General features: G+C 42.7%; 1 protein-coding gene and 1 long non-coding RNA gene across 5 annotated transcripts in view; one reads left to right on the forward strand and one right to left on the reverse strand.

The window, feature by feature from the left end:
• Nucleotides 1-845: 845 nt before the first annotated feature.
• LOC138740675 (uncharacterized) overlaps nucleotides 846-14,925 on the reverse strand; it is a 36,532-nt gene continuing 22,452 nt past the window's right edge. Inside the window, exons 2-3 of the long non-coding RNA XR_011343110.1 lie at nucleotides 4,499-4,619; nucleotides 846-1,404 (exon numbers count right to left, since the gene is read on the reverse strand). This is a non-coding gene — a long non-coding RNA (uncharacterized lncRNA). The remainder of the gene's footprint in view (nucleotides 1,405-4,498; nucleotides 4,620-14,925) is intronic.
• Nucleotides 14,084-14,925, forward strand: part of LOC138740673 (U2 snRNP-associated SURP motif-containing protein-like) — an 86,326-nt gene continuing 85,484 nt past the window's right edge. For 3 of the 4 annotated variants that reach the window (XM_069893661.1, XM_069893663.1, XM_069893664.1), the window contains exon 1: nucleotides 14,084-14,220. The gene's annotated coding sequence lies outside the window, so the exon portion shown is untranslated. Of the gene's footprint in view, nucleotides 14,242-14,925 lie in introns of all 4 variants that reach the window. The other variant, XM_069893662.1, reaches the window with a different exon arrangement.

A 14,925-nucleotide genomic window follows, 5' to 3' on the forward strand; every position in this document is an offset into this window, starting at 1 on the left:
CTGAAGGGAACAAACTTATTGGTGCATGATTTCACATTCTTAACTTCCCACTCTTGATGGCAGGAGGGAGAAGAGAGTGTGTTTGTGGTCTGATGTTGGCTGCCTTTTCTAGTCAGTGGGAGGCTAAATTAACTTAAATGAAGGAAGGGAAGTTTGTGTAATATATATCTTCATTACCTTTTGCAGTTTCTGATCTTGAACAGAGCTGCTCTCATACTACACTATGATGCATCCAGCAAGTAGGCTTTGGACGAGCCTTTCTCAACCTTTTTGGGCCATGGGCCCCTTAGGACTCTGCTTGGTTTTGGGGGCACTTTTTCCTGTGAAGCAGTCATTCTGTTGGTTTCTTCTGTACGTCTCTCCTACTGACTACATCAAAATTATTTTATGATTTCATTCTGGAGTATGGCTCCTGTTGAGAATAGGTGCTTTAAATGGTAAACCTGCAGAAATTATTGAGGGTCAAGGGGCACATTCTTAAAGTTCCTTTGTCTTCTTAGAAACTGAAGGTATCGGTGAACGTTCTCGACAAGCACATCAATGCACTGGTCCCAGGTCAGGTCATCAGAAGATTTCATTCCTAACAATTTTAGGTGATCTACTTTTTTCATTTTAGTGCCATTGATGTTCAAATTTATTGTTAGAATACATGCATGACATCACATACACCCTGTTTTTCCTGTGGGCGAGGCAAAATTTCAACTTATCAATAACTGTAAACAATAAAAAAATGTAAACAAACTGTGCAATGCTGGGAAAAAATTTAATTATTCAGTAATAAAGAATGAGGAAAGTAAGAGTCTTTGAATGAGTCTGATTTTAATCTATTATTTAGAGGCCTGATGGTAGAGAGGTAGGAACTGTTCCTGAACCCAGTAGTATGAGTCTCAAGGCACCTATACCTCTTTACTGATGGCAGCAGTGAGAATAGAGCAAGTCCCGGGTCCTTGATGATTACTGCTGCAGTGATCTATGTAGATTTTCTTGATGGTGGAAAGAGTTTTGCCTGTGATATACTAGGCTGTGCCACTACTTTTGCAGGGCTTGATGCCCCCATAACAGGCCGAGATCCAGCCAGTCAGCTCACATTTCACTACACATCTGCAAGGTTTCCAATGTCATAATAAGCCTCTGCAAACTTTGAAGAAACAGAGGCACTGACATGCTTTCTTCACGATGGGATTCATATGTTGGGAGCAGGAAAGGCCCTCCGAGAAACTGACTCCCAGGAATTTAAATGTGCTCACCTTTTCCATCTCTGACTCCTCCAATGGTCACAAGATTATTCACCTCTGGTTTTCTTGTCCTAAAGTCTACAATTAGCCTCTTGGTTTTGGTGTGAAGCACAAATGTCTGCACTGAAAGCACAAAAATGTTGGAGGAACTCAGCAGGTCTTGCAGCGTCTGTAGGAGGTAAAGATGTACAACTGATAAGTTTGGCCCTGAGCCAAGAAGCAATCAGGCGTCTGAATTAAAAGTCTAGGTGAGAAAGAACAGGGCAACAGACAAAAGGTGATAATTGGCCATGGAGATGAGAAGGTGACTATGAATGCAGAGCTGGGTGAAAGACGACAGAAAAGGAAAGAGAGAAAGAGACCAGAGTTGGAGAAAGGAGAAATCAGAATTTATTCTTATGAACAAGTCATGAAATTCATTGCTTTGTGGAAACATCACAGTGCAGTACATTCATATAAACCACCTCACAACAATAAATAAAAAATAGTGCACAAAAAGGCGGTGGTTCATTGATTATTCAGGAATCTGATGGCAGCGGGTAAGAAGCTGTCCTCGTGGCATGGAGTGCTCATCTTTAGGCTCCTGTACCTTTTTCCCAATGGAGTGAAGAGGGCATGGCCTGGTAGGTGGGGGTCCTTGAGGATAGAGGCTACTTTTTTAAGATACTGCCCCGTGATGTTGCAGGCCGAGTTAACAACAAGCAGAGATCAAGGTGGGTGGGGGGGGGGATATCGGGATAGGAATGGAAGCAGGAGAAGTTGATGTTAAGGTCTTCTGGTTGGAGGGTACCAAGATGGAATGTGAGGTGATTTGCAGGTGGTCTTAGTTGACAGTGCATGAGGCCATGTACAGACATGTAGGATTCAATTACTCAGTAGGGTACTGAGGCCCAGGTCTTGGAGTTTGCTGATCAGTTTGATGGGAGGATGGTGTTGAATACCAAACTGTAGCCAATAAAGAGCATCCTGATGCATGCATCTTTGCTGACCAGGTGTTCCAGGGTTTTGTGTAGAGCCAGTGAGTTGGAGTCTGCTGTAGTCTGTTGTTGCAGTGGGCAAATTGGAACAGATCCATGTCGCAGCTTTGACAGGGGCTAATATCCTTCAACACCAGCCTCTCAAAGCACTTCCTCACTGATATGAGTGCCACTGCTTGATAGTCATTTGGGCAGGTTACCACATATGTGGACAAGGGTCTGGACTCTACTCCCACCAACCCCTCCACCTCCCTGAAGTCAATGATCATCTTATTGACATCTGTGTGTGTGTGTGTGTGTGTGTGTGTGTGAGAGAGAGAGAGAGAGAGAGAGAGAGAGAGATTGAATTGCCACTACTTTGCATGAAAAAAAATTGCACGTACCTCTGACTCTCTTGCCAGGTCTCTTTAGGTCCCCAAATTGTGGTGAGGAAGATGATATAAAGACAAGTGTGACACCTTGTATGTTTGTAGGTAAGAGTCCCAGGAGACATGGAGTGGTTGGGGGGGTGAGGGAGGTCAGGAATTTATTATCCGCTTTCAGGTGCATTCTCTGCCAAGAATGCGCCTGCAGAAGCAGATTCAGACCTGTAGAATGGTCGCTCAGGTGGCAGCACTAAAAGCGAAGTGCTGGCCACCTGAAAGGGACAGCTGTACAGGAGGTGCCTCGGAGCGCACTCTGGCTCCTGTCCCTTCGGGATAGTGCTGGGGCAGCCGGTACTGACATCCCACACTGCCCACCCCAGCGCTGACGTCCCGCACCGCCCGCCCCAGCCCTGATGCCCTGTGCCGGCTGCCCCTGTCCTGATGTACCACACCGGGGGCAGCGGGGAGAGGGTCTGTCAGGTGCTCGCCAGTTGATTGTTATCCCCTTAGCAGCTGCTTTCAGGGGGCTGCATTCAAGTGCCTGGGGGACTTCAGTGCTCTGGCAATTATCCCTCTCAGAGGAGGGTTGAAAAGTGCACCTCAGAGGTTCCTCCTGCTCTTTCAAGTGGCCTCCCGACTGCCGCATAAGGGTAGAATATGCGGCTTTACATCAGGATATTTTGGCCATCTGAAAGTGCCTAATGAGAGTGGACCCTGCAGAAAGGGAAGGGGAAAATTGAGGTGATGAAATTGTCACTGGCAGAAATGGCAAAGACCTGTCTGCTGCAGGTGGAGACTGAAAGATAAGGACCGAGGGATCTGTTTCAGTAGAGGTGGGGTGATGGTAGATGTGCAGAAAGTGGAGAAGGTGCAGGTGAGGCCTTCATGAACTACAGGAGATGGAAAACCACATTTCCTGAAAATTAACAATTCAGTTGACCTAGGACTGAAAACATCATCTTGAGAACAGACGTGATGGAGAAACAGAAAAAGAGATATTATTGTTTACAAAAGATAGTGGGAGGATGTGTAGTTGAGCTTGCAGTGGGGTCAGTGGATTTATGATAAATGCCAGTGGATTGTTTGTCTCCTGAGATGGAGACATGGTTCCAGAAAGGGAAAAGAGATGTCAAGAATGGTCCAAGTGAATTTGAGGGAGAGGTGAAGTTAGTAGCAAAGTTAATAAAATTGATGATTACCACCAATGCAGTTGTCGATATAGTGGATGTGTGAAGTAATACCAGAGTAGCCTTGGATCAAGGATTGCTGTACTGTCAGTGAAAAGGCAGGCAAAACTGAAGCCCATGAGGGTGTTATATATTTGAATTGTATAAAGTAACAGGAATTAACAAAAGACTTGTTTGTTAAGACCTAAGTCAGCCAGACATAGGAGAATCAGAAGAAGAGTACCCTAAGATTTTCCTTTAGGGGAATGGAGGTGCAGAAGGAATGGAACTCCATGGTGAAAATTAAGAGATAAGTTTAGTGGGACAAGAGCAATTTATGAACGATCACTGGAGGTGTGTGGGGTTGTTGTCCTTTGAGGAAAGAACAAATAAGAGAAACGGGAAAAATGTGGAGTGTAGGGATAGAGTGCAGAGGAGATTTACATGGATTCTGCCTGGATTGGAGCTTTATGAGGATACGTTGGGGGAAGTTGATCTTTTCTTCTTGGATCGACAGAGGTGTGACCTGATAGAAGTCTACATGATGATGAAAGGCATTGATCATGTGAATGGCCAGAAGCTTTTTCCCAGGGTTGAAATAGTTAACGTGAAGCAGCATAGTTTTTACGTGCTTGGGAGTAAGTATAGGGGGATGTAAGTTTTTTAAGTGATTGATGGGAGCATGGAATGCACTGCCAGCAACAGTGGTGAAGGCAAGTAAAATAGGATCTTTGAGGAGACGAATGAATACGTACATTGGACTGAGAAAAATGGAGGGTGATGCAGTAGGAAATTCTGGCCAGTTGTTGGAGTAGGTGATTAGGTTGGCACAACACTGGGCTGTGGAGTCTGTACTGCGTTGTAGATTTCTGTGTTCTGTGAATTAATTGAAAGAGAAAAAGTTATAGTTTAAAGTTCAGACTTATTGTCAGATTGTAGCGAGTGGTGCAGTGAATAAAGCACAACAGTTGTCTGTTCGCTGAACCAACAGAACTGTATTATGGAATATTTGCAGGAATTAAAATAATTACAGTTGGCACACTATCACCATCTGAAGCCACGTGCCTCTAAGAGTTCTTTGTGCCCCTCCACCGGCCACCAGGAAATCCTGATCCTGCGGGAGCCCACATCTATGATAATGGAGTAGCGCGATTCACCACATAACCCCCATCCCAGAATCGGAGTTCGAGGAGTCTCACCTATATGGTTAGAACAGGCTGGTGGTTATCCCCTGCGCTGGTGACATTCCACCTATACTGGCTGATCTCAGTCCACATGTGCCGGCTTAAGGTGATCTACTGAAACTGTTTCTTGCCTGCCACCAATGTCTATAACAAACATGGAGCCGTCATTCTGTCCGATCTTGGGATGTCCAGACAAGAGTTTGAAAAGTGGCTGCATAACTTTGGCTGCAGCTGGCACAAAACGATGGTAAAAGTTAATCATACCAACAAACTCCTGCAGGCCCTTGATGGTAGACGGTTTTGGAAATTTGAGAATGGCCTCAACCTTGGAAAGTAGTGGAATCGTTCCATTCTGTCTGATGTGGTCGCTGAGGAAATCAATTGATGTGAGGCCCAACTGGGATTTGGCCAGGTTGATTGCTAACTTTGGTCATCTAACTGCTGACGTAGTTGACGGAGATGGGCCCAGCACTGCTGCCATGAGTGCTGGCAATAAAGATGTGGTCCAAATAAACGAATAGGAAATCCAGGCCCTGGGTAACTGTGTTCATTAAACGTTGAAATGTCTGGGCCACATTTTTTTAAACCAAAAGGCATAAGGAGGAATTCAAATAGCCTAAGTGGGGTAATCGAGGCAGCCTTAGGAATGTCTTCTGGGTGAATTGGGATCTGATGGTACTTGCACACCAGGTTGATATTGGAGAAAATCTTAGCACCGTGAAGGATCACAGAGAGATCCTATATATGGGGATCCGGGTAGTGATCCGCTGCAGTGATCTCATTCAGACACTGATAGTTCCCACAACGTCTCCACTCTCCAGACACCTTAGGTAACAAATGCAGCGGTGATGCCCAAGGGCTGTAGGAGCAGTGAACAATCCCCATTTCTTCCATATGTCGGAACTTGTCTTTAGCCAACTACAATTTATCGAGAATGGAGGGGACGTCCATTAGTCAGAATATGGCGCTGTACTCCGTATTTCAGTTGGGCCGTCGAGAACTGCAGAGTAATAATGCTGGGGAATTCCGCTAGGATTCTGAGTTGAGGCAAGGTGTGGGCGACGCTGTGGGGTGCAAGGCGAGGGAATCAAAAGTCTTTGAATTAATTAAGTGATGACCTTTGAGATCTACTGGAAGGGAATGTGCTCACAAAAAAATCAGCTCCCAGGAATGGCTGTGATACATTGGCAATGGTGAAGGACCAGCTGAACTGTGACAAGCCGAAATTGAGTGGAATTGTCCATGACCCTTACGTCCGGATATTGCTGTTGTGGCAGCCGTGAGAGGAGGGCCCTTCTTTCCTGAACGTGTATCTAGGATGGCAGGGGTGGGGGTGGGGTAGAAGCACACTAACTTACGCTTCAGTGTTGACCAAGAACTGACAGCCTGAGTGTCCATCCCAGAGGAAAAGGAGATTGTTCTTGTGTCGTGGCCACTACCGATGCTGGCTTTGGCATTTCCTGGATGCGTGCAGAGAGAATGTCAGCAGCGGGCTGCAGCTCCCCATCTCTGATGGTAATAACACCACTGCTCTGTCTTCGCCTGCGTCCGGTCGAGTCTGATGCCGCATGTTATCCAGATGGGCAAGGTTCGTGCCTTTTGCCAAGGCATCGCTGCATGCCCAACCAAAGGTCTATCACACTGCGTAGTGTGCCATAACTCATTAGCACAGGCTACTAAGCAACAGGGGTCATTAAAGTTTTCATCTGCAAACAGCAAATGGATGTCTTCTTGCATTTGGTTGAGAAAAATATGCTTGAAAAGTAGGCAGGGCCTGTGTCTGTCCATGAGCGCCAGCATCCCATTCATTAGTTCGGAAGGAGTGCGGTCGCCCAGGCTGTCCATATGGAGAAGTCATGTTGCCCTGTTGCATTGGGAAAGGCCAAAAATATGTATGAGTAGGACTTTGATGGCTTTTTACCTGTCATTGGCTGGAGGCTGGCATTAGAAATCAACAATACACCCCACATTGTCTTGGTCCAGTGATGCAATGACATAGTAGTATTTTGTGGCAGTAATCTGGCGTAGATGGAACTTGGCCTCGGCCTGCTCAAACCAGATATGTGGCTCTGAGGCCCAAAATACTGGAAGTTTGAGCGCAACAGCATTCTGCGCATCCATAGTGAGGTCCAAAATTTCTTTTGGACCATCCTGGTCACCAATGTAGTGAATGGTGCAGTGAATAAAGTACAACAGAAATTGTCAGTGTGCTGACCAACAGAATTGTTTAATGGAATTTTCGCAGGAGTTTCAATAATGACAATTGGCCCGCTATCACCATCACCTGACCTCTGAAGTCACATGCCTCCCAGAGTTCTTTGAGCCCTCCTCCACCCCAACCACCGGGAAGTCCTGATCCTGTGGGGGCCCGCAACTATGGATGCCGGTTTGATAATGGAGTGACATGGTTTGCCACAAGATATCTCATACAACCTTGAGATTCTTTTTCCTGCAGGCCTGGCAGAATTTCTACTTATCAGTAGTGCAAAAAACTGTACTGAAGAAAAGATGTACAAAAAAAGTGTAAACAAAATAACTGTGCAATACAGAAAACATGTGCATTAATAAATAATGTGCAAAGTAAGAATTCTTAAATGAGACTCCGAGTTTAATGCTTAGGAGTCACCATTCAACCAAATTTTCAATCTCCCTCCTGTATGCTGGCTCATCATCTCTTTTTATACAACCCCCTGCTGTGGTTTCATCAGCATAATTTATGACAAAATAGGAGGATTGATAATTTCCCTTGAGTTTCCAAAGCCGGGGGTGGGGGGGGGGGGGGGGAGGAGGGAGAGGGTCAGTGACCAAAGTTAGAGGTAGGCCACTCGGGATAAAAAAAAAACCAATGCTCAGCTGGATGAAGGATATTCTTTGGAATTGTTCCATGGGGATCTGAGTTATGGTCAGGACAAAGATGTGTGAATGTTTATATAATGAAGGATGCAGAGGTAAGCCATGGTTTGGGTGACTACTGGGTACTGACAGGGATGCATTATATTGGTCCTCCTGCTGCTCTGACCCTTGGTTGAGTGAAACACGAAAGTCTGCAGACACTGGGTTTGTAGTAAAAATACACCAAAATTCTGGAGGAACTCAGCTGGCCATTCAGTGTCCATAGGAGACAAAGATATATTGCTGACATTTCGGGCTGAACCATTCTTCGAGGAATAAGCACAAAGAGCAAAAAACAGGAAATCTCAGAATCCCCATGATAGCATGGACTTCCCAGTGGCCATTCAGTTAAATTCCCTATCCTATTCTCTTGCTGACCTGTCTGTCCATGGTCTCATGCTTGTGAATCTGCAGGGGTCATCTATAGGATTCGATGCTCCAATTGTGGTCTCCTCTTACATTGGAGAGACTGGGTGCAGACTGGGAGATCAATTTGTTGTGCATCTTGGCTCTGTCTGCCGCAACAGCATGGATTTCCCATTTCAGTTCCTCATTCCATTCCCTTGCAAATATTTCTGTCAATGGTCCTCTGCATTGCCAGACTGAGACCACCTGGAAATGGAGGAACAACATCCCACCTTCTGACTGGGCACTCTTCAATCAAATGACATTAATATCAACTTCTTTGGCTTTTACCCCTCTCCCCCCCACTTCTTCCCCCGTCACCTTCTCCCAGCTCTGTCCCTCTCCCTTTTCCCTGTCTCCTTTCACTCAGGCAAACTCAATTCTCTCCTTTCCCCTTATCATGTCCAGTTAACACCTATTGTTGGTCTGGACTCCTTCCCCAGCCAGCATTGTGGCATTGTGTGTATTGTGAGATTTCTTGTTTTTTGCTTATTCCTTGAAGAAGGGCTCAGGTCCGAAACGTCAGCAATATATCTTTGTTTCCTAAGAACACTGGAAGACCGGCTGAGTTCCTCCAGTATTTCAATGTGTTTTTACGACCGTCACAGCATCTGCAAATTTGCATATTTCATGTACATCTGAGTATTGTTCAGGAAAAAAATGCATGAACATTTATATAACGAAGAATGCAGGAAAGTGGCACTGAGGTAAGCCATGGTCTGGGTGAATACTTGTGAAAACACACCGAAATGCTGGAGGAGCTCAGCCAGTCCAGATATATTGCTGGCATTTTGGGCCTGAGCCCTTTTTCAAGGAATAAGAAGAATGAGCCAGAAGCAAGAAATCTCAGAGTTTTTTTTGTTTATTGCACAGTGAACCATATCAATAACAATATATACAAATGTTCATCATTAAAATATACACAGTGACATTTCCTTTTCCTTTTTCTCACCCCCTCTTCAGGAAATCTGAGAGTTCAGGCAGTGCTGGGCTGGGGGTGGAATCCAGACCAACAAAAGGTATGATAAGGGGCGAGGTAAGAATTTATCATGTTTGTGTCAGGAGAGACAGGACTGGATGACAGGGAAGGAATGTGGGGTGTGGGCAGGGTTTGTTAACGAGAGTCAGAGAAGTTGATATTAATGCCATCTGGACTGAGACCACCTGCAAATTGGAGGAACAACACATCTTCCGACTGGACATCCTCCAACTGGACGGCATTAATATCGACTTCCCTTAATTGTGTTTTGGAACCTTTATTAGATAAATTTCCGAAGAAAGTTAAAAAATCCAAGATGGCAATTCAGGTCCAAGTGTTGATGAAAGATCATAATTTAGTAGATATTTGGAGATGTCTTAATCCAACAGAGAAAGATTTTTCCTTTTATTCATCTGGACATGAATCGTTTTCAAGGATTGACTTCTTTTTAGTATTGGCACATTTACAAGGGAAAATACAAGTGGAATATAAAAGTAGGGTGATTTCGGATCATTCTTTGTGATATTTTACATATGGAACTTCTGAGAAAACTCAAATAGCTTATCGGTGGAGATTTAATACAATGTTGTTAAAAATATGGAATTTATTGATTTTTTGAAAAAACAAATTAATTTTTTTTGAAAGAAAATTCTAATTCTGTTCAAAGTAAGTTTGTATTATGAAAGCCTATTTGAGAGGACAAATAATTAGTTATACTTCTAAAATAAAAAAGAATCAATTAAATCAGAGTCTTGAATTAGAGAAACAGATCGATGAGTTAGAAAAGGAATTTCAGAAAGATGAAAGATCAGAAAATAGAATTATCTAGGCTGAAATTGAAATATAATACTTTGCAATCTTATCAATTTCAATGTGTGATTAATAGGACTAACAACGGTATTATGAATGGGGAGAGAAAGCACATAAGGTATTGACGTGGCAATTAAAGAAAGAACAGATTTAGAGGACTATTAATGCTGTTAGACAGAATTTTATTTATTTTATAAAAAGTTATATAAAAAGGAAAACAAGAAACTGGATCGATTGTTTTTTTTTATCACAGTTGAATTTACCAATATTAGAGGATGCAGATATACAGGAGTTAGAAGAACCATTAACTGATTCGGAAATTAAAATGGCTATGCTGGAAATGCTGAATGGTAAATCGCCTGGTGATAATGGATTTTCGGTTGAATTTTATAAATTTTTTTATGATGATTTATCAACAGTGTTTGGGTATGTAATATAACCATCTAACCATATAACAGTTTATGGCATGGAAACAGGTCATCTCGGCCCTACAAGTCCACGCCGGTTCACTCAAACAACTCTGCTAGCTCCCCCCACCTATTCTCCCCCATAACCCTCTAATCCCCTCCTTTCCATCTATATATCCAGCTATTCCCTTCATAATTTTAAACACCTCTATCAAATCCCCTCTCAACCGTCTACGTTCCAATGTATAAAGTCCTAACCTCTTCAATCTTTCTCTGTGCTCTTGGTATTTTAAGCCAGGCAACATCCTAGTAAATCTTCTCTGCACCCTCTCCACGTTATCTATATCCATCATATAATTTGGAGACCAGAACTGAACACAATACTCCAAACCTGGCCTCACCAATGCCTTAAACAGTTGCAGCATCACTTCCCAGCTCCTATATTCTATGCTATGATTTATGAAGGCGAGCATACCAAATGCCTTCTTAACCACCCTGTCAACATGAGAATCCACCTTCAAGGAATGATGGACCATAACTCCAGGATCTCTTTGTTCTTGTGCATTCCCCAATGTCCTCCCCTTTACTACATATGACCTATTTCGATTATTTTTACTGAAATGAAGCACCTCACACTTCTCTACATTAAATTCCATCTGCCATCTTTCAGCCCAACACTCCAGACAAACCAAATCCCTCTGTAATCCCTGAAAACCTTCCTCGCTATTCAACACTACCCCTATCTTCATATCGTCTGCGTATTTACTTATCCAGTTAACCACCCCATCATCCAAATCATTAATATAAATGATGAACTACGTCAAGTTGGAGAACATTATGAATTACCAGAGTCTTGTTCTAGTGCTTTAATTACAGCAATTCCTAAAAAAGATAGAGATCCTTTGAAAGTATCTTCATATAGACCAATTTTGTGGTTAAATGTAGATTATAAAATAATAGCTAAAATATCAGCGAATAGATTGGCTAAATTTTTACCCAAGTTGATTCATATTGATCAAACAGGTTTTATAAAGAATAGATATGCTTCAGATAACATTTTGCACGTGATTATTTTGATTAATAGATTTTGACAATCTTTAGATCACCTGATGGTGATATCCTTAGATGCAGAAAAAGCATTTGATAGCGTTGAATGGAATTTTTTGTTTAAAGTTTTGGAGAAATTTAAGTTTGGTCCTTTTATTGGTTGGCTTAGGGCTCTATATAGCAAACCGGTAGCTAGAGTATTGACGAATGGTTTGATTTTGGAATCTTTTAAGTTAACTCGATCAACTCATCAAGGTTGTCCTTTATCACCAGCTTTGTTTGCATTAGTGATTGAACCTTTAGCACAGTTGATAAGACAAAATACACAGATACAAGGAATGAAAGTTTTAGATGAGGAGTATAAAATTAATTTATTTGCTGATGATGTATTGGTGTATTTAATAAACCCAGCTCAGTCACTTTTGCATTTGAAGGAATGTTTAATACAATATGGATATCTTTCTGGATATAAAGTTAATTGGGAAAAAAGTGAAATATTACCGGTAAGTGAAGGAGATTATTCAGTTTATAAGAATATTATTAATTTGAAGTGGACTGATTGAATTAAATATTTGGGTATAATTTTGAGTGTTAATTATCAATCTTTATATAAATTAAATTATGCTCCATTAATGAAAAAAATTAAAACTGATTTGATTAAATGCACAGATTTATCTATTAATTTAATGGGAAGGATAAATACAATTAAGATGAATACCTTTCCGCGTTTACAATATTTGTTTCAATCTATTCCGTATTTACTTGATAAAATTTTTTTTTTGAGATTTGAATAAAGTGGTTAGGGAGTTTTTATGGAGGGGTAAATATTCAAGAGTAGCTTTAAATAAATTAACTTGGAAATTATGAGTTAGGGAACTATGTTTACCACATTTTCAAAATTATTATGAAGCAGCCCAACTTAAATTTATTAGTTCATTGATGGATTTGGTACGGCCTCCTAGTTGGGCTAAAATTGAGATGGCAAGTATTTCTGAATTTGAAATACATCAATTTTTGTTTAGGTGGAATATAAATTTGTTACAACAATATAATGTGCCTATACTAAAACATTTAATGAAGTTATGGATAAAGAAAAATAAAATGATAGGCTCGAGGGGTAAATTATTGGCTTTGACTCCGTTGTATAATAATCAACTTTTTTTTTCAATACATAATCAAAGTTTATTGCATTGGAGATTTAAAAGTGTGAAAAATTTGGGAGATTGTTTTAAAGAGGGTAAGTTTTTATCATTTAATCAGACGAGGGAAGATTTTGGAATTGATAAGAATTCTTTATTTCTTTATTATCAAATTCGATCTTTGGTAGAGATATGATTTTACCTAAAATGACTAAATTTGAGACTTTTCTTATGAAGGTACCAGAGAAGATTTATATTTCATCTCTGTATCAAATATTACAGGATGGTATGGATAAAAAGGGTTGGGATAGATCTAAAATTAAATGGGAAGCGGATATTGGTTTTATTTGTTCTGAAGATGATCTGTTATGATAGTGTAACTAGATTGATAAATGCACGTTATGCAATGATTAATTACAGTTTTTTACATCAACTATATTTGACACCTGAAATATTAAAACAATATGGTTTTAATGAAACAGATTTGTGTTTTAGATGTGGTGATACGGTTGGAACTTTTTTTCATGCTGTTTGGTTATGAATACATATACAATCTTTTTGGAAGTAAATTCAATCATTTTTAGAATACCTGTATAAGATTAAAGTAGTTTTAGATCCAACAGTATTTTTATTGGGTAGTTTGCAACCTCTGAAAGGTTTGGGATTAGATAAGTTCCAGATTGCTTTTGTATATTTAGCTTTATCTGTAGCGAAAAAATGTATTGCTAGTATGTGGAAAGATACAAATATGATTGATATTAATAGATGGCATAATGAGATGAAATATTGTTTAATAATGGAAAAATTATGTATGTTTCGCATGATAATTATAATTTTTTTTATTAATAAGTGGCTGTTATACTCGGAATATTTACATTTCAATTTATATTGACTAGATTTCAATATGTATATTTAACTTTTTCTTTAATATTCTTTCCTTTTTTCTTTTTTTATGTCTCTCCTTAGAAGAGTTAGCTTAAGGGGGGGTCCTTTTCTTTTCTTTTTTTATATATTAAAAAAACATTCATGTTCATGTTAAACTACTGCATATGTCATATATTATTTGTTTTTTTGAACGAATAAATAAAGTAAAAGAAAAATCAACTTCCCTGGCTTTCGTTAAACCCCCCTCCCCTAATTATTCTGCCACTTTCCCCCAACTCTGTCTCTCCCTTCCCACAGACATGATTAATTCTCATCTCACCCCCCCACCCCCCACCCCCCACATTGTATCTACTAACACCTTTTGCTGGTCTGGATTCTTCTCCCAAATTACACAATTTCCTGGTTGTTTTTTTTTTTGCACCTTCCTTGAAGAAGGGCTCAGGCCAGACAGGAAGGCAATGCATGTTTGTCTCCTCTGGATACAGCACGACCTGCTCAGTTCCCCCAGGTGTGTTCTCACTCACCCTGGGCTGCAGGGCACCAAGGTTTTCGAGCCCCGCGCCCGGCTGCCGGCAGCCGCGCTTGCGCAGAAGCGGCGGTTGTTGAGTGCCGCGCAGTTGCATCGGCCAGGACGGCGAGCGTGAGCTGTTGTTCGGCAGACGGGAGGCCGAGGCTTCGGGCCGGGCCTGAGTGGGAGCTGGTGACCGGGGACAGACCGCCGTTAGCAGGGCAAGTGGCCGGGAGCGAAGGGTGCGGAGTCAGTCGGTTGTATTGTGCGGGATGACAGGGCCTGGGCCTAGCGGGTGCGGCGGCGGCGGGGCCTGGGCCTCTCGCTCGGTGTCCGCTCGTCTGGTGGCGGCCGTGTGTCAGCCTGCCCGGCTTTTGGGGGCCGGGACGATGGGGAGAGGAGAAATATGCAGCTCTTCACCCTATTTAAACTCCCCCCTTCCTCGGACCCTCTCCTAAAACCCACCCCCCCCCCCCTCTGCCTCAAACCCTCTCCCACCCCCCGCCTCAAACCCTCACCCACCCCCCTCTGCCTCAAACCCTCTCCCACCCCCCCCGCCTCAAACCCTCACCCACCCCCCTCTGCCTCAAACCCTCTCCCACCCCCCCGCCTCAAACCCTCACCCACCCCCCCGCCTCAAACCCTCACCCACCCCCCCGCCTCAAACCCTCTCCCACCCCCCCGCCTCAAAACCTCACCCACCCCCCTCTGCCTCAAACCCTCTCCCACCCCCCTCTGCCTCAAAACCTCACCCACCCCCCTCTGCCTCAAACCCTCTCCCACCCCCCGCCTCAAACCCTCACCCACCCCCCCGCCTCAAACCCTCACCCACCCCCCCGCCTCAAACCCTCACCCACCCCCCGCCTCAAACCCTCACCCACCCCCCCGCCTCAAACCCTCACCCACCCCCCGCCTCAAACCCTCAC

This window comes from Narcine bancroftii, chromosome 8 (genome assembly GCF_036971445.1).
Source record: "Narcine bancroftii isolate sNarBan1 chromosome 8, sNarBan1.hap1, whole genome shotgun sequence".
Classification (NCBI taxonomy): Eukaryota; Metazoa; Chordata; class Chondrichthyes; order Torpediniformes; family Narcinidae; genus Narcine; species Narcine bancroftii.